Consider the following 20330-nt stretch of genomic DNA (forward strand, 5'->3'; position numbering starts at 1 on the left):
TAAATAATGAATACTTCCTGGAGGAATTTCATCTGTTGCTTAGGCTGCAAAAGAGACACAGCCAAAATCTAACCAGTCTTCTTTTTTTTTTTTTTTTTATGTTATATCACCATACATTACATCATTAGTTTTTGATGTAGTGTTCCATGATTCATTGTTTGCGTATAACACCCAGTGCTCCATTCAGTACGTGCCCTCTTTAATACCCATCACCAGACTAACCCGTCCCCCCCACCCCCTCCCCTCTAGAACCCTCAGTTGAAATCTAACCAGTCTTAAAATGACTTTCAACTGATTTCTTGTAGAGAAGCCTCAGAAATTCACTGGGGCTATGTCCAGCTCTGCCACAGACCAGAAGCTCATCCTTATCCTCATGACTGGCCATCACCACTCCTGGAAACACAGCACAAAATCCTAGTAAACTGAGCATAACCTTCCAAGGAAAAGGACAGATGGCCAGTTCATGTCCCTTTTTAGATGCAATTTCTGGACCCAGGGAAATGATGTGAAGTTTTCTCTTGAGCACTCCCCATCATTTGGCTATGACCTTGAATACAAATTTAAGGGGATGCCAAAAAACCTTGAAATCTAGATATATAATACTTTAATACACTATTTTCAAACTCAAAATTAATGCAAAAAAAAATCCATGATGGACAGAATATCATAATTTTAACTAAGGACAGTATCTGTTGGGGTGACTGCCCTAAGCTGGGCTTCAGCAGACCTGGGCCCTTCTCTAGCTGTGCAGCACCCAGTGAGTTACTTTACTTCTCTGTTCTCAATTTGCAGAGGAAACAAACTGAAACCAGAGAGGTACTCATTCTTTCAAGGAGCTATTCATTAAGACAGATTCACTTGGGGAAGGGAATTCATGCTCAATATCAATAATTTTTAAAATGCTGCCCAGAAATTCTAGTGTGCCATGGGGCTGAATGGAACCAGGCCAGGGATTGCCCTGGCTGGCCTGATAAATGAATTGCAACTAAAGTATAAGATGCTAAGAGTGGATTCCTATATTCCTCCTGCCACATGTTGTTAGCTCTCTGGCAGTCATACTCTCAGTTTAGGGCAGTATGACAACAGGGCAGGGAAGGATGTGGAAGGATGGAGCAATCTTCCTGGAGCTCCTACTCCCTCCCCATCATCATGCTAGGTACTTACCATTTGGTTTAATCCACCCCCCACCCCATCAGAGGAAGTCAGGACAATCACCTCCATTGCAGAGACGGGGAAACTAATATATTTACATAGGGAAGCCTTTCATGAAAACCCTCAACTAGTCTCACAAAGCAGATTCATCCAATGGGGCATCGGACCTGCTCATTTCACAGACCCTCCAAAACTGCCCACTGAAATTCAGTTTTCATTCAAATAATTGGAGAGCCCCCACATTCCCCAGCAGCTTGAAGGTGAATGGAGCAGAATTCAGCATAACAGAGGTTTAACAGTCTCTGGGGTCTGCTGAGGATGGGTTGTTTCTGGACAGAGATGGCACAAGAAGGTCTGTTGGGGGGTAAATGGCTCTAGCCCAGATCATCCCCCTGAGAAAAGATTTCCCATTCTCTCTCTCCCCATCTCCATCTCATTTTCCCCATAGTTAACATGTTTTGAGTTCTAACTCTGTGCCAAGTACTGTCCATCCTTTGTATAATATGTTATTTTTAATCTTCATGACAACCCTAAGTGGTAGGAATGATTGACTTGGTGATGTCAAGTAACTACGGGGCTGCTCACCAGCTGGTAAGGAGCAGAGTTAGGATTCAAAGGTGTTCTTACCTGAGAACCTGCATTCTGATATATCGTATATATGCATACCCAAATATCTCTTCAGTGAGGAGCAGCTAAAAATGAAAAATGGTGGGCTGGTACAATCTTTTTAGTCAGCTGTTCAGAGTGTAGCCCAGTGGGTATCACTGAAGACCTAATAGTTTCCCATTTGTAGATAACACAAAATTTCCACCATCTGGGTATTTTCCATTTAAGGAGACAGCATGTTTTACCTGGGTCAAGTGGTAGTTTACTCACAGCCCAAGGAAACGCTAGAAATTGAGAACTCTCTATAGTTTGTCTGACCTCAGTCCATAATTATGGAAGCTTACTTCTGAGCATACCAGTAACTTTCCACTCCAGGCTAGATTGGAAATATCCCCCACCTCCCAAAACCCAGTGTACATTATTCTTACAGCATCAGTCAGAACATACAAAATGACAAAAATGTCAGTAGTCAGAGCTTTTTCTTCCCTCATATTTAACTCAAGTGTACCCTTTACCTTTTGGCCCCATTTTCTAAAAAAAATAAATTAAATTAAAACAAAAATAAAAAATTGGTACTCAGAAAAGATGCTTGAGGTCAAGGATCGTATCTGACTCACTTTTGTATCTCCAGCACCGAATACAGTACCTGACACAATGTAAGCACCCAGGAAGTATTTGACGAATGAATGAAAGCTACTCTGAATGTGAAGAAGGTGCTACTGAACCACCATTGATAGCATATAAGCAGAGACATTTTTTCTAGAAGTGCAGATGGACTTTCAGTAAGCCACAATGCACATCATCCTCTGCCTTGCTTCCTCTGGTTTTTCAAAACTGTTTCCCTGCAGCTGGATTTACTGACACATCCCCATTGTGGTCACAGGATTAACCCGCCCCACTAAGTCTGGAGTTAGTTAATCAAGTTGGGGACAGGAAGTGTATCAGTGGCTTAGGTGTCCACCACCTACAGGGGCTTAAGAATAGGACAAGTTCCCAAAGTTGGATTCTGAGTGCTCAGCAATCTCTGCTGGGTTCACCTCAACCCTCAGAGTCTGCTGAGGCATCTCATCAAATCCTCCCAACAACCCAGTAAGCCAGATATGTGTGTCTGTTAGGACTGGGTCCATCTGCATAAAACAGAGCTCAACTACAGTAGATTAGCCAAACAAGAGTTCATTTTTCTCACATGACAAGAAGCTGCAGTACCATTTTCAGGGCTGTCCTGTGGCTCTCAGTGCCATCAGGGTCTCAGGCTTCCTTCAGCTTCCAGCCCCGCCCAGCTTAGCTTCTGGCTTTGGACTTCCCACTCACCAGATGGCTGTTTCTCTTTCAGTGTCCTGTCTGAATCTCAGGCAGAAAAAAGGGGCAAGGGTGAAGGGCAAATGCATGTGCCTGCTACATCAACCCTTTCCACAGGTTTTCCCACAGCTCCTCCCAGGGATTTCTGCTTATATCTTAGCAAACACAACTGGGACTCTGGGGATATTAGTGTTTCTAATTGATTACATTGTTTCTGAAACAAAATTGGGGTCCTCTTTGTAATGATAAAGAGGAGACAAGTCTGGCAGTTACTAGTGTCTTGTGCAACATGGCAGTATTTGGTGCTCCAGGGAAGAGCCCTGGGGGCCCATGCATTTGAGGGTCACCATTGGGTGACCCAGTCCACAGCATCAGGCTTCCATTGTTTCCCCTCTTATCACCCATCCTCCCTCATACCTCAGTCTCCCTCCTAACTAGATCTTGACCTGAAGCCTCACCACTTCCCAGCATCCCTCTTTCTCCCTCTCCTGCTTCTCCAACAGCCTGTCTCACCACTAGTAGGGTCCTTCTGTCTATTGACCAGATTTCCAATGCTGGTCACTGTGCTGCTTGGCCTCTGACATTAATCAGTGGATGGCAACATTGCCTGCAGCCCCCTAGTTACCAGGCTGGATCTCCTTAAACTTGAGACTGTCCAACTCATCTCTAATTCTGTCCAGGAGATGACCCAGAGCCTGTTCCTACAGTCAGGTTAGTTTCAGTGCCCAGAAAGCTGGGGAAAGAGGATCTAGTTTCCTTGGTAACAAGGTTTGCAAATGCCTTGCATTTGGCCCCTCTTGAGGCTGGATATACTCAGAGCGGAAGAGAAGCAGCTTTCATTCCCCCTTCAACATCAGCTGATGACTGAAGGTATGGAGGATGTGGTTCCCCAGCATGCAAAGATAACATCTCTAGGCAGCATCACAGGAGGTAGGATTTGAGGGAGCTAAGAGGCATAAAGCTATCATCTAGGCTGACTGTTGTGCTTTAACCATGTGAAAGTGAGGTCCAGAAAGGTGGAAGTAAATTTTCTAAAGGGGGAGGAGCTGCACCCACCCCTATAGGATCCCAGCCACACAGCCAAAGGGAAGTATGTCAGGGTGAGCTAGGAGTCTGAGACCTGCCAGTGGGATACGTTCTAGAACTCTCTCCCAGCCTCCTTTACCCACAAGCAAACCATCCAACTAATTACCACGAAGGCAGATGGAGGGGACCTCAGGTGGCTACAGGGAGAACTTTCTGTTCTAAATGAGGACAGCAGGGGTGCCTGGGTGGCTCAGTCATTAAGTGTCTGCCTTCGGCTCAGGTCATGATCCCAGGGTCCTGGGATCGAGCCCCGCATTGGGCTCCCTGCTCCACGGGAAGCCTGTTTCTCCCTCTCCCTCTCCCCTTGCTTGTGATCCTGCTCTCACTGTCTCTCTCTGTCAAATAAATAAATAAAATCTTAAAAAAAAAAAAAAGAAAAGAAAAGAAAATGCAAGCATTTAAAAATAAATAAATAAATAAATGAGGACAGCATTTTGGCAGACAGTTGGGAAGACAGGAGCTTTAGGAAAGGCAAGTGCTGAGTGGTTGAATGGAAAGAATTTTAGACACTAATAGTTACAGGCACAGGGGCACCTGGGTGGCTCAGTCAGTTAAATGTCTGCCTTTGGCTCAAGTCATGATCCCAGAGTTCTGGGATCGAGCCCCACATTGGGCTCCCTTCTCAGTGGGGAGTCTGCTTCTCCCACTCCCTCTGCCACTCCTCCTTACTCTTTCTCTCTCTCTCTCTCAAATAAATAAATAAAATCTTTTAAAAAATTGTTATAGGCGCAAATAGGGAAACAGGTCTAGAGCAATAGCGGAAATTGTTCAAAGATGTTGAGGGCTGCAGTAATGGAGGGAATAGTAATGGCAGCTAGTATTTGCTGAGCATCTACCATGGGGCAGGCACTATGCTGAATCTATTTACTTAATCATCACAACAGCCCTGTGAGTTTGGTACCAAAGCCCACAATCCCATATCTAAATTCCTTGAGGCCAAATGTGTTTCCAATTCTGAATTGTTCGTGTTTTAAGAAAAATAGTACAGTGCATGCATTGCATACTATGTAATGATTCCCAAGGGATCTGGGGCAGCACCCACTAAGCAAGCACATTGAGATTTCTGCAGCAAATGGGCTAGACAAAGACCATAAAAACCCTCATGTCAATCTTGCCACCAAATAAGTATGGGTGCCCCACTCATGAAAAAACTTTTAATTCCCAAGCTTTGAGGATTTTGGAGCTTTCAGATTGCATCATTATCCTCATTTTCCAGGGGGAAAACCCTGGCTTTAAAGAAAGTCTGGCTCCAGAGTTACTTGGTCCTGCTGTCTAGTGATAAGGCTCATCTATCATATTTTATGCTTCCTATATCACTATAATGTATGTAACCAGATCCAGTCCTCATAGAAATGCTAATGAGTGGAAGTAAACTCTGTTGCATCTCTTTTTTTTATTTTATTATGTTATGTTAGTCACCATACAATACATCATTAGTTTTTGATATAGTGATCCATGATTCATTGTTTTCATATAACACCCAGTGCTCCATGCAGTACGTGCCCTCCTTAATACCCATCACCAGGCTAACCCATCCCCCTACCCCCCTACCCTCTAAAACCCTGTTTGTTTCTCAGAGTCCATCGTCTCTCATGGTTCATCTCTCCCTCTGATTTCCCCCCATTCATTTTTCCCTTCCTTCTCCTAATGTCCTCCATGCTATTCCTTATGTTCCACAAATAAATGAAACCATATGATAATTGACTTTCTCTGCTTGACTTATTTCACTTAGCATAATCTCCTCCAGTCCCATCCATGTTGATGTAAAAGTTGGGTATTCATCCTTTCTGATGGCTGAGTAATATTCCATTGTATATATGGACCACATCTTGTTTATCTATTCATCTGTTGAAGGGCATCTCGGCTCTTTCCACAGTTTGGCTATTGTGGACATTGCTACTATGAACATTGGGGTGCATATGGCCCTTCTTTTCACTACATCTGTGTCTTTGCAGTAAATACCCAGGAGTGCATAGCGTAGCTATATTTTTAATTTTTGAGGAACCTCCACATTGTTTCCAAAGTGGCTGTACCAACTTGCATTCCTACCAACAGTGTAAGAGGGTTCCCCTTTCTCTACAACCTCTCCAACATTTGTTGTTTCTTGCCTTGTCGATTTTTGCCATTCTAACTGGTGTAAGGTGGTATCTCAATGTGGTTTTGATTTGAATTTCCCTGATAGCTAATGATGATGAACATTTTTTCATGTGTCTGTTATCCATTTGTATGTCTTCTTTGGAGAAGTGTCTGTTCATGTCTTCTGCCCATTTTTTGACTTGATTAAATAATCAAGTCATTATAGATGACTATAGATTATAGATCTTGGGTACCAGCCCTTTATCTGTAGTGTCACTTGCAAATATCTTCTCCCATTCTGTGGGTTGTCTCTTTGTTTTATTGACTGCTTCCTTTGCTGTGCAGAAGTTTTTATCTTGATGAAGTCCCAAAAGTTCATTTTTGCTTTTGTTTCACTAGCGTTTGGAGATGAATCTTGAAAGAAGTTGCTGTGGCCGATATCAAAAGAGGTTACTGCCTATGTTCTCCTCTAGGATTTTGATGGATTCCTGTCTCACATTGAGGTCTTTCATCCATTTTGAGTTTATCTTTGTGTATGGTGTTAGAGAATGGTCGAGGTTCATTCTTCTGTATATAGTTGTCCAATTTTCCCAGCACCATTTATTGAAGAGACTATCTTTTTTCCATTGCATCTCTTTAACAAATGGGGAAAATAAGGTTTGAAAAAGTGATGTCTTGCTCAAGGGTATAGAATGGAGGAATAGAGGCTGAAGTCAAGCCAAAAGTGAGGTCTGCAGACTTCTGACTCTCCTGACTCCTACTCCTGTGCCATTTGGGCACATTCCTTAGAAATTATTTGAAGGAAGAGTAATATGAAGAGAATGTTAATATTTGTGATGTTTTGAAAAATAGGTTTGAAGTGGCAGCAGAATTAGAGTAGAAACATGGAAGCCTTTGCTAACTTTTTGAACAAATTGTAGAAGACTCCTTATCTTCCCCAAATGCCACAGAGCAAGGTTCCAACTGGTCAAGTAAGGGGACATGACAGGGAGTGCATCTGTAGCCAGTCCACCCACCTCTCCCAGAACTAGAGCATTTTTTTTTGAGATGGAGATGATCCCTCCCGATATTAGGGTTATCTGAGGTCTCCTGCCTATCTCCAAGGACAGCAGAGAGAGAGGAAAAAAGAACAAAAAACAAAAAACAAGCAATGTCCTGAACCCTGGAGGGTTTGAGCAGGAGGTCTCTGCTGTCATGGCCCAGGGGCTCCAGACCAAATGTCAGAAAGCCACAGCCACAGGGCATCATGAGAAGGGTGGTCTTCAATATTCAGGAAGGGGACGGAGGAACAGTCTGCGAAGTCAGCCCCAAGAGCAAATAGATGAGGGACATAGAGGATGCTGCCTAGCTCTTTGTGCTCAGAATATGTGTAGCCCCTAGCATGGATAGGAAAACAGGTTGGGTTGGGGGTCATGGGGAAAGGCAGGTGGCCCTGGAGAATCCTGGGAAGGGTGGAGAGATGAAGGACATGGAAGAACTTCAGTACTTTCCCACCTTCTTGCATCATCACATCATGGAGCATTATTTCCAGCAGAAATCTCTGGAGATGTTTCCACTACTGGCTATAGCTATAGTTTTTCTAAGATGCCAAATTGACAGGTATTATTTAAGGGTCCCAAAAAGCCCCTCTGCCCTGACCTGCAAATATCTCAGTCAAATATCTCAGAGAAACTCCTTGGTACTAATGAATTCTCCAGAAGACACCCCATGCAAAGATTTTGCCAAAGATATGGCTATGCACATACCATCCATCTGTCTGGAATGTTCTCCTCAGACTTTTCTGTCAAATTTTCATGCATCTTTCAAGACATTCGTTAGGTCCATGCCTCTTTCCTAGATACTCAAATAGCTTTCTCATATACACTTCTATTAGAACTATTGTCCCTCTGTAAAATTGTTACATGTTTACAGATTGCGCCCCCCCCCCCCCACTGGATGGAGAGTATAATAATATAGCTCACTAAATGGGGCAGTGTATGTGAAATGCTTGGTATGAAGTAGGCACCAAGTAAATGTTAGCATTTTTTTTTCTCTTGCCTTCTGTCAGTTCTTACTAGGATTCACTTTTTTCCCCACCTGCTTCCTTATCACCACTATAATCCATTCCTCAATCACTTTAAGAACCCCCTAACTGCCTTTCTAGTTACCAATGTCTTTCTTTTAATAGGTCTTATGGGCTTCTGACTAATGAACTTCCCTAAGATATCTCTGTCCTTGCATTTCTCCACTAGTCCTCGTGATTCCTAGGTTCCTAGTGATCTATTGCACCAGCCCCAAATACCTAGCAATGTATCCAGCAGTAACATAAAACTCTTACTAATCCTTTTCAGGGAATCTAATCCTTAGGCACCAAACATGCTGTGCTAATGACCAGTTCCAGGACCTCTGTTCTTATATCTCCTAACCCACAGTATTCTTTTCCACACCACCTTTCAAATCCTCCCTTCCAGGTTTAGATTAAGTTGGAAATCCTCCATAAATCAATTAAATTCTTTAATTAGTCAATTAATAAATGTGTATTGAGTCATGCAGTTGAGGGATGGGAATAAAAAGGAAAGTCTCTGGGCTCTCAGGAGCTGAAATCCTCGTGGAGGTTTGATGCTCACTCAGATCCAGTATCAACTTTTCGATAGAGATGCCAAGTGTAACCCATATTTGTTTGGCTCTCTCCATTACCTGATAATTTAGGACTCTACTTTCCTGGAAAGCTTCCCCTGAACATTTCTGAAAGTTGATAAAGGGTGTCTCACTTACGCTCATGAACAAGAACTTGGCAGCTTCTCTATCAGCTAGGGATGCTTCTGTCTGCAGGTAATAGAACACTTGACAGTGTCTTAAGCAACAAAAACACGAATGTTTCACAACTCTCAGAAATCTAGAGGTAGGCGGTCAGACACGAAGCTTAGTATGAGTTCAGAGAATGACTGATAAGTAGCAAAGTTGACTACACTTGGGCTATTGAGTCTGCTATTGGTCCTTAAATTCTCCCTGACTACTGAAAAGATATTTTCCAGTGACTGAGGTAGGGATGTACATATAAGAGGAGATGGGAGTGATGGTGATAGGGGATCAAGTGGCCCTGTGTGGATGAAGGAAGAATATATGAGCAGGGATCTTATAGGGAATAAGTTAATCATTTAATTTTTTTAACCATGTCAGCTATGCTTGACATTCAACCACATTGGTAGTCTATTAAACACAAAAAATGAGGAAAAGGGAATACCAGCACATTTATTGCATATACTTCCTATCTTCTTTTTCTTCCTAGACTTCTAATTTCTGTACCTATATTTAAAATCCTAGTGTTCTTTGGTCAGTAATCAAGGCCTAAAGAAACAATGTCTACAGAAGGACTATCCACGTGGTTGCTGGTTACATTGTTAGTGACATTGTTGCTAACCTACCCAGCATCCATTTCCTCCTTCTTTCTTTCTAATAGAATTTGAATGTTATTCAAGTATGGATCCAACCCAAAGTTGTCTCAGGGAAGGTTGAACCTCCTTGGATGAAGCTCAACAATGTCTTAAAAGACCCAAGCTCTTTGCAACCTTTTGCTTCACTGTCCATGGTATCTTGGCTTTTCATCCTCCTACTTATAGCCCATGACCTCTAGATGGCTGTCATCACTCCAGGCATCATGAGTAATTCAAAGACATGAAGCAAGTGGAAAGGTCAAGAGGCTTTCTCTTCTCAGTGCTTTGTCTTTTTATTCAGAAAGAGAAGCAGGCCAACTGCCTAGTTATCATATCTGGATTCCTTCCTCTAGATTCTATTGAACCCCAGTGGACATTTTACCCTTTTTCAGGCACCACTGTCCCTCTTAGTAGGGTTGCTACATTTACCAATGAAAATACAGGACAACCAGTTAAAATTGAATTTGATAAACAACAAATAATTTTTAGTATAAATATGCCCCAAATGTTACATGAGATATACTAAAAAGCTATTTCTTGCTTATCTCAAATTCACATTTTTTCAAGATTTTATTTATTTATTTATTTATTGAGCATTAGTGAGGGGGAGGGTCAGGGGGAGAGGAAGAGAGAGAGCAGACTCCCTGCTGAGTGTGGAGCCCGACAGGGGCATCGATCTCATCACCCTGAGACTATGACCTGAGCGGAAATCAAGAGTCGGACACTTAACCAAATCAGCCACCCAGACACCCCTGAAATTCACATTTAATAGGGCACCCAATATTTTATCTGGCAACCCTTCCTTATGGGCACTGCCAACTTTCACCAGGTACGATCATCTCCCTAAGAATTGATAGGATGGCCTTGAGTTCTCAGAATGCCACAGCACTGGGATTCAAATGAGAAACTTCCCCTGAATGCCTCTCTTCACCATTCATTTCACACTCTATTAATGGAATCCCAATGAAGGTGGCATGGGGGCAGAAGAAAATGTGAATGACAAACGCTATGAAGTACCCAGCATTGCTTCTTCCCTCTGAAGCCAAAGGTTTGGCCAACCTTGTCTGCCCACCTTGGCTCTAACTTGGATGTGTCTTTACCAGGAGGCTCCAGCCCTGTTGTCTTGGGCAGTATCTTTTCATTTCATGCAAATAGACCTATTCACCTGTCAACACAGACATGTCAGAATCCTAGAAGTAGACATGGCTTAGTCCCATAAGTAGACATGGCTTAGACTTAGCCATGGGACTAAGCCTAGAAGTAGACATGGCTTAGTCCCATAGCTGCATAAGCCATGTGCTATTCAGAAGAGAGACAAAGGCTTTGCCACTTAAGACCATCTTCATGGAAATTTGAATTTGGCTCGGTTCTTGAAGGAAGGAAGTGAACAGGTCAGCAAGCAAGAGGAGGATGTGAGTGGGAGATGGGAGAAAGTATGTTGTCTGGAGACTGTGAAGAAACCAAAACTAAATAGAGCAGGGGTGGCTTGCTGTGGCGTCATGGAAGTGAGGCTGAGTAAATTCAGGACCATATTGCAGAAAACACTGCAAGCAAGGAAGGGCAGTGAGTTTGATCTAGTAGGAAATAGAGAACCTTTAGAGCTCCCTGATCAGGATCAGTGACCAGATGAAAACTGCATTTTCATATTGCTTCAGCCATAGAGAGAGAAATCACAAAACCATGCCTATGCACAAAACTGAAGTTAGAAATTGTTTTTCAAGCTATTAAACTTTGCAATCCAAAAAAAAAATATGTCAGATCACTCAATCTAGGCTTGTTTTTTTTACATTTCCCCCTTATCATTCCCTTGTGTAAATTTAAGTCCCTCAAAGAGAAACCCAGCATATTTTGTTGAAGGTATGCATTCCTTTGCCAGTTAGGAAATCCGAGCCTTTAGAGGAATTCACAATTTTTAGCTACATTCTTTAGTTACTGGACAAAAGAATAAGACCATCTAGTATTTGAGAAAAATGTATATTCTTAGATATTTAAGGTAATGTGAACTTCATCTCACGCGCAAGGATGTTCCTGGGCAACTTGGATCATTACTAACTCTCTGATAGACACTTCCTTCCTCCTGGGCCAGGGGCTTGTTTACAGCAGCATTCCCCACCTGCCAATAAGAACAGCTCCCCCTTCACCCAACTGCCCTCTCACCCTGCAACACCCACAGGTTTTTCCTGCATTATTGCCCAAAGAAGTGAGTACACTTGTTTTCTAGTTAAACACTGTTCTCAGAACAGTACAGTTGATTTGACCCAAGGTAAATCCCTCTCCTTTTCACACGTTGTATCTCAGAAGGGCCCCTTCCCCTCCCCAGAGTCTGGTGACCTCTATTCCTTCCATACTGCTTTAAACCCTATCCTGAAAAGGATCTAATAAACTATTTCACACGAATACTTGGAGATGTTCACGTGGGGGTTGGGAGAAACCTGGAAAATTGAAAGACAAAAGAATATAATGCAACCCCTTTCTAAGACTTTTTCTTTTCTTCTTCTCCCAGAAAAAAAAATTTTTTTTAGGCAGATCCAATCAGCAAGCAGCGCGTGCAAACGTCCTAGGCCAGGAAGCCTTGTTTACGCCCAGCGGAGAAGACCTGAAGTCCGTGGCACTGTGGTGATAAGGAAACTGAGGCACAGACAGTTTAAGTGACTTGCCCAAGGTCACACAGCTTTTTTTCTTATAAGGCTAATTATTACAAGGCACATGTCAGTGAATTAGCAAGATCTAGATCCAAACAGTACTACAGACATGGAAGATGTTACAAATGCTGAAGAAGAACTTATTAAAGAATGTGAAGAAATGTGGAAAGATGTGGAAGAATGTCAGAAAAAATTATCACTTGTTGGAACTGAGACACTCACTGATTCAAATGCTCAGCTGTCATTATTAATTATGCAAGTGAAATGTTTGACTGCTGAACTCAATCAATGGCAGAAAGAAAGTCCTGGAATAATTCCACTGAACGAAGAAGTTCTTGTAACATTAGGTAAAGAATAGTTCCAAAAACTGAGACATGATCTTGAATTGGTGCTCTCTACTATTCAGTCAAAGAATGAAAAGCTAAAGGAAGACTTGGAAAGGGAGCAACAGTGGTTGGATGAACAACAACAGATACTGCAATCTCTTAATGTACTACACAGTGAATTGAAACATCAGGTTGTGACATTTTCTGAATCAAGAATCTTTGATGAGCTGAAAACTAAAATGCATGATATAAAAGAATATAAGTAGAAACTCCTGATTACCTTGGGTGAGTTTCTGGAAGATCATTTTCCTCTGCCTGATGGAAATGTGAAAAAGAAAAAGAAAAACATTCAAGAATCAACTGCACAGCTGCTAACACCGCATGAAATGTTAGAGGTTAAAAAATGGCCATACTTTAGTAACTAATCAGCCAAATGTTTTGCTTATGAAAATTTTACCATCATTCTTTTTTTCCTATTGGATTGAAAAAAAATGAATCCAGATAGAGAAGAAAGTATGGGATGTTGGGAAAAAGTACCTGTTAAACAGTGGAACATCTAATAATTAATTTGCAAGAAATTTTAAAGAAATAAAATTGTTATGCTTCAGAAAAAAAAAATTTTTAAAGGGGGAGGATGGAGGGATTTCTTGTTTTAGTTCTGTTTTCCTTGGAACTTTTCCACTATGACATTGACATGTTTGCTAGGCTGGAAATGGTCACCAAAGCTGTGATTCTTCCTAGAAAAACCAGAAGGAAACCATTTCTAAACTAAGTGAAACTCAAATTATGAGAGTTTAGGCATTAGCCATTCCAAGGAGACACTATTTCTTTAGGCCAAGAAGCATTTCCAGTATGAGGAACAGGTTCTGCGAAGGTCCATGTCACAGCATTCACAGGTGAGGAAGTAGAGTAAGCCTCCTTCCTTTTCCTGCCCCTGGCCACTCTGTTCTCCCTGGAGATGACTTTTGTGATCAGTTTCTTTGGTGTCCTCCTTCCAGAGATAGTCTATGCATTTTCAAAAATATAGGGTTATCTGAAGTTCTTTTATTGGTTTATTTGGTTATTTTTGTCAGAGATATTACATTCACATGAGTTAAACAAGAACAAATATAAAAGATAATCAGTGAAAAGTCAACCCTGTTCTCTGTCATCTCCATGGTTTTTCCTCTCTGCATCAACCCTTCCCCAAAACCCATCAGCTAACTGCTTTTGTTATGTTCTTATGAATTATCCCAGACCTTTTAAAAGAACATATGAGAAAATACAATTCCATTTCTTCCACTCAAGAGATTCTTTAATTTGGGACTCTATAAAGACATCAAGAAAAATTATTTCAAAAAGCAAACTATGCATTAATGGAATTAACTATAAGCAGTTTACGAACGGTAAATTGAGCATAAATATATACAAAAAACTACAAATAATAAAAAAAATTTAACTATATAAGGTTCCTTTGCTTCAGGATATTGTGATCACCTTAAAAGGGACCTCTCCTTTTTTTTTTTAAGATTTTTTTTTAATTATGTTATGTTAGTCACCATACATCATTACATCATTAGTTTTTGATGTACTGTTCCATGATTCATTGTTTGCGTATAACACCCAGTGCTCCATGCAGTATGTGCCCTCCTTAATACCCATCACCAGGCTAACCCATCCCCCCACCCCCTCCCCTCTAGAACCCTCAGTTTGTTTCTCAGAGTCCATAGTCTCTCATGGTTCGTCTCCCCCTCTGATTCCCCCCCTTCATTTTTCCCTTCCTGTTATCTTCTTCTTCTCCTCCTTCTTTTTTAACATATAATGTATTATTTGTTTCAGAGGTACGGGCCTGTGATTCAACAGGGGCGCCTGGGTGGCTCAGTCATTACGGGACCTCTCCTTTTAAATGTTTTATAAAAATCAATATCTCTAAGGCTGGGCCAATCAAAAAAGCTGCCAGCAGTACACCAAACCAGGTGTACCTAGTATATACCGGACAGGTGTGTCCTGCCCACCAGTGGCCTGTTTGCCCCTGGGTCGGTCTGTGCAATGCTGGGGACCAAGGTGATTTACCACCTAGGTCGGCTCTGTGGTTTTGCCCACCACAGACAGGGGTGGTATTCATAGACTGCTATGGCTCTGGGTGGGAAGAGGGGACTCTGCCCTGAGCCCCACCCTTCTGAGGGTACCTTTATTTGAGAGTTTCATAGATCCTCCTAACTCCAGCAGCCTGGCATTTTACTGCCTAACCATTGCTTTCCTCTCATGGATGGGCTCTACCAGCCTACCGTATAGTTTTGTAGGTTACTGCCTCATTGACCTACTCAGGATAACCCAACTGTAAGCTCAGGGACCTAGCTGTGTCCCACTGCATTTGTTCCTGCTGCTTCTCCTCCTTGGAATCCCCTCTCTATGCAATCCTAATGTTTGAAGTCCCACCCATCCTTTAAAATCCAGTGCAAGAATCCCCTGAAAGCAACCCAGACTTCCCATGTAAAGGTATGTCTTGCTCTCCTCAACCCCTTACTGCTGGTTCTATCATACAATCACATTCTGCTTATACCTGTCATTCCAACTATAATTATAAGTTGGAATGTTTTCCCCCTACCATCAGACTATAAATTTTGTGACTTTGGTTATTTATCTCTGTAGTCCCCATGGCATAGCTTAGCATGGTGCCTTAAATATTGTAGGATTTCAAGACACATTTATTAAACAGAATTGAATTGTTTGTTTGCTTTAACCCTCATTCATAGCCCAACTGAATAGTATTAGGGGTGTGGGAGGACAGGGGTAGTGCTGAAAATCTCATACTTGATAGATCAAAAAAAAAAAAAAAAAGAGCTTTCCAAGTAGATAGTACAGCAGGAGGTTAAAAATTCAATCTCCAGATTTAGCATGACCTGAAATCAATCCAGATTCTGCACTTACTAGCTACAAGATCTCAAGCAAGCTGCTTGACTTCTCTAAACTGGTTTCTTCAAATGTAAAACAAGGTTGAGAATAATATATCTACTTTATAAAGGACTTAGAACAGTACCTGGCAGACAGGAAGTATTCAATCATTACTATTTTTAGTAGTTTGTACTGGGGCAACTGTCAGTTTCACCCATTTCTGGTCCTAAGGCTTTGACAGTAGCAGCTGAAGTCAGAAGCTCTTTGAACCAATGCTCAGAGCACTTCCACTCCCAAGCTGCTATTTGCTTGGGAAGAGGGAAATAAAAAAGCCATCAATGAAATCTCAGCGAGCCTTCATTTCCCACTGGGGAAGCAGGATGAATAATAATTGTGCATGTTTTATCCAAGTCTATTCATTGGTTCAAAAATAAACATTCTCATTTCGAAACTGACACCAATACTGAGAGCCACAGGGCACATGTTTTTATTTGCTATTTGTTACTATCCATTAGTGTTCTTAAAATGTTATTTTTTAAATCCGTCCATATAGCTCAGTAGAGTCTCAATAAGAAACAAACAATTGAACTTAAATATTAGGAAGTTTTCCATCATTTAACAAAGAAAGAGCACTCAGCTGACAAAGGACATGGAAAATTTACAATTTCTAAAGCAAAGGTCAGAGGTAGCCTACAAATACCATGAAGCCTTGCAAAAGTTCAGGAAGCAGAGAGTTAATGACTGGGACCTGCTTGTCTGTCATGCTGGAAATTTCCACTGCTTGTTTTGTTGGCTGTGGAAAGGGTTATACATGGAGAAGAGCTGTTTCCACGTGTGTGTGTGTGTGTGTGCCTTTTTCTTCATAAACCCTTCGCAATGCTGTGTCATGTTCTGTTTTCCTTCTAGCTTTTTTTGTCTTCCTGCCTTCTGGAGTCACCAGAGGGCTCTCTCCTGGCTTCTTTATTGTATAACCAATGTCCTGTGGTACATGGCCTTACTCCCACTATCTGATCTATTAATATTCCCATTGCAAAGACATTATTAATGATACTTGTTAATGAAATAGTTATTTAGAAAAATACAATAAAATACTTACTGACTCGTGGAAACAAAGAGAATACAAATCCAGGACATTTGACGTTTTATGAAGAATGATAGAAACTCAATCCCTTAGAGCAGAAAGGGACATAAAAAGCAACATTCGAATCAACCCCCTCCCCTTTTTTATTGTAGATGATGACAATGAGGCACAGAGAAAAGAAGCAATGTTCCCCAAGTCTCAAAGCTAATCACAAAGTCTGGCCTTAGGACTAACAATGTATGGCCAACCCCATAAAAGATAGAAATAGAGTGGTTACCCACTGTGGTCATGGTCTGTAGTTAAGAAATAGCAAGACCGCTTTCCTCCGGGAGTCACGTTTGGGAAATAGGAATACCAATATGGCACACTGAAATCCTATTTGTGAAGCAGCACCGCTAAAACAAACATTGCAGAACTTAAATATCAAAGTAAGTGTGGATGAAGAGAATTGTTATGTCTCCTTGAGCGTCTCCGTTTCTTCTAGGAGCCAGGGGAGGATTAACAGCTAAATTGCAGGCGTGTGGGAGCAGCTGAGAGTAGATGACTGACACATCCCGAAGCTGTGAGGGGCTCGTATGTCGGGGCTAACATGGGATCCATCTGAGGTAGAACTGTAGAGAAATGTGGCTAAAGGGAGAAAGAGTGACAAAGGAAGAGGCAGGAAGATGCCTGCTTGCCCTGCTCGTGCCACTGTCTTGATCTTTGGGGGAATTTCTTATAGTGTCCACAGAATTTCTGCTTTTCTCTCTGGGCAAGTATTACATGAAACATCCTCTGGGTCCTTTCACTCAGTCTTTAAAAAAAAAACACAGAAATTTATTTTTTCACAGTTCTAGAGGCTAAAAGTCTGAATTTATGGTGCCAGCATGAATGGGTTCTAGTGGGAGCCCTCCTGTTGGCTTGCAGATGTCTGCCATTTACTGTGTGTTCATATGGCTTTTCCTGTGTGTGTGTGGGGGGGGGTGTGGAGAGAGAGAGAGAGAAGGAGGGAAGAGGGTGGAAGGGAAGGGGAGGAGGGAGCACCCAAGCTCTCTGGTATCTCTCCTTATAAGGGTACTAAACTCACCATGAAGGCCCTACCTTTATGACCTCATCTAGACCTAATTTTCTCCCAAAGGCCCCATCTCCAAATACCATCACATTGGGGTTAGGAACTCATCATACGAATTTTGAAGGGACACAATGCAGTCTAGCACCAGTTCATAGAATTGGTGCTGTGCACAGAAAGATTTGCCTTTATTGGCTAGAAAGGGCAAGCTTGAAACCAACCAATGACTTCCTAAAAGTGACACCACAGGCACTGGGTCATCAGGGTTATTTATGACACCGCAAATGATTAAGTCGGGCGGTCACTGGGCTCCTTCTGCCTCTCAAAGCTCCACTGCCCTTGTAACATGACTCCCTGCAGTTGAAGGGGAGATGGGAAGCCCTCCTGGTGGAGGGCAAGGGAGCCTTCTCAGGGCCAACTTCGCAGGATCACAACAAGGGGCGCTCTCAGGAAGCACATTCAGAATGTGAGCACATCCCAGGGCGAGAGGCACGTGGCAGGACAAGCTGCCTCTGAATAAGAAGGGCCCTGGGTGAGTGCTCCAGACTCTGCCTGTCACTGCCAGACTCCATGCCTTCCTAAATCACATCAGGCACATCCCCAGGATGACAGGAAATGCCTGTGGTCTGGAATTGTCAGGGGACCTGCATATTAACCTTTCCAAGACGATTTCAGACCTCCCTTCACCACCACTACCACCCAGGTACTGAAGTCCCACCCATTCTAGACCCATTTCCTGCAGCTAACATTATCTCAATTTTCCAGAGGAAAAAAAAATGAAGCTCAGAGAGGTTAAGTGACTCAATAAAAGAAAAAAAAAAAAAAAAAAGCAGGGGTGCCTGGGTGGCTCAGTCGTTAAGCGGCTGCCTTCGGCTCAGGTCATGATCCCAGGGTCCTGGGATCGAGCCCCGCATTGGGCTCCCAGCTCAGCGGGAAGCCTGCTTCTCCCTCTCCCACTCCCCCTGCTTGCATTCCCTCTCTCGCTGTCTCTCTCTGTCAAATAAATAAATAAAATCTTTAAAAAAAAAAAAAAGATATTCATGAGACCATATAACATTGGAATATTTTAAAAGTCAGAAATTAGACTTGAGAGCCATGAAAATAGCTTTTAAAAATCTACCTGTGTTAATACAGATTGTATATTTATACATCATTAAGGATATACCAAAAATAGGGGTGCCTGGGTGGCTCAGTCATTAAGCGTCTGCCTTCGGCTCAGGTCATGATCCCAGGTCCTGGGATCGAGCCCCACATCGGGCTCCCTGCTCTGCGGGAAGCCTGCTTCTCCCTCTCCCACTCCCCCTGCTTGGATTCCCTCTCTCGCTGTGTCTCCTTCTGTCAAATAAATAAAATCTTTAAAAAAAAAAAAAAAGCAGGCATAATTTGAATGTAGATTTTCAACTTGGGTGTATTTTGTTTTTGTTTTGTTTTGTTTTTTTCTGCTCCCCAGGGAAGCTCTCATCACTTCAGTGAGGACATCTATCAGGTTAGCTCTTACATCTGAGGGGGACTGTGGATAAGCAGGGCAGGGACACTTTTTGTCATAGGGGCCTTAGAAGCATTATCTCAGCCTAAGCTACAGTCGGTAGGCTTCTGGGACACAGACACACAGAGTGGAGAGAGGATCTGGAGAGACAACTAGAAGATACCCAGTAGAGTGCTGGAATTGGAATCCCTGCCAGAATCATATAGAATGGGGGCAGAGCAGTTTTGCAAAGGAAAAGCACAATGCTGCACCATAAGAAGGGAGAAGAGGGGTGCTGAGCAGTCCACCATAACAAATGTCTTTTATCAACTCCTAGGGAAGGAGTCTGGGCCCAGGGGCTGGGCAGAAATAATTTTACAACCTGGGTGAGGATTGTGATGTCCCAAACCGGTCACATCCAGATGAAAGTCTATAGGGCTGGGAGACCTGGCTTTGTCACCAACACTGCCCACCACAGCCCACCATGATGCCCTCTCCCTATCTCCACCCACACATTGCAGGGGCCCCTCTTTGTGCATGGTCATGTGCCGCATTGCTTTGCCTGGCCTTTCTTTTTACATATGCCTTGATTTCCCACCTAGATTTAAAACTGGCATCCAGTCTAAGGACCTACACCAAAGAGTTGTTCACTCAAAGCTTGGGATAAAACATTGTTGACTCTAGGTAGAAAAGGGTGTGACTTTTGCTTTACACTCTGTGTCTCCTTTTTTATTCTCCCCTTAAATAAGCAGGGAAGACAGAGAATAAAGTGGATCTGGGTTTTGGGGTGGTGAAATGGTATAGTTACAGTTAAAAATAAAAAAGCAGGGGGCTGAGCATCAAGAGGACTAGGCAGCTGCCCTAGCCCAATAACAAACTTGTGTGATGCCAAGTCACTCAACCTGTGTCTTAGATTCCCTTCACCACTAATTGAAGTGCTTTGTGGATTATCAACCTTGGCACATTGATATTTGGGCTGCATAATACTTTCTTTTTTTTTTTAAAGATTTTATTTATTTTTTAGAGAGCAAGGGAGAGAGAAACAGTATGAGAGGGGAGAGGGTCAGAGGGAGAAGCAGGCTCCCCGCTGAGCTGGGAGCCCAATGTGGGACTCAATCCCAGGACCCTGGGATCATGACCTGAGCCGAAGGCAGACGCTCAACCATCTGAGCCACCCAGGCGCCCTGCATAATACTTTCTTATGCATTGTAGGGTGGTTAGCAGCATCCCTGGCCTCTACGCGCTACATGTCAGCCGCAACC

The 20330-nt window shown here is 42.6% G+C and overlaps 1 protein-coding gene and 1 pseudogene across 2 annotated transcripts in view; one reads left to right on the plus strand and one right to left on the minus strand.

The window, feature by feature from the left end:
- Window positions 1–20330, minus strand: part of LOC118006555 (ran-binding protein 3-like) — a 263048-nt gene that overhangs the window by 104174 nt on the left and 138544 nt on the right. The window lies entirely within an intron of this gene.
- Window positions 12236–13167, plus strand: LOC118006557 (annotated as a pseudogene).

This window comes from Mirounga leonina, unplaced genomic scaffold, assembly GCF_011800145.1.
Source record: "Mirounga leonina isolate KUSES-001 unplaced genomic scaffold, KU_Mleo_1.0 Mir_97, whole genome shotgun sequence".
In the NCBI taxonomy this organism is placed as follows: Eukaryota; Metazoa; Chordata; class Mammalia; order Carnivora; family Phocidae; genus Mirounga; species Mirounga leonina.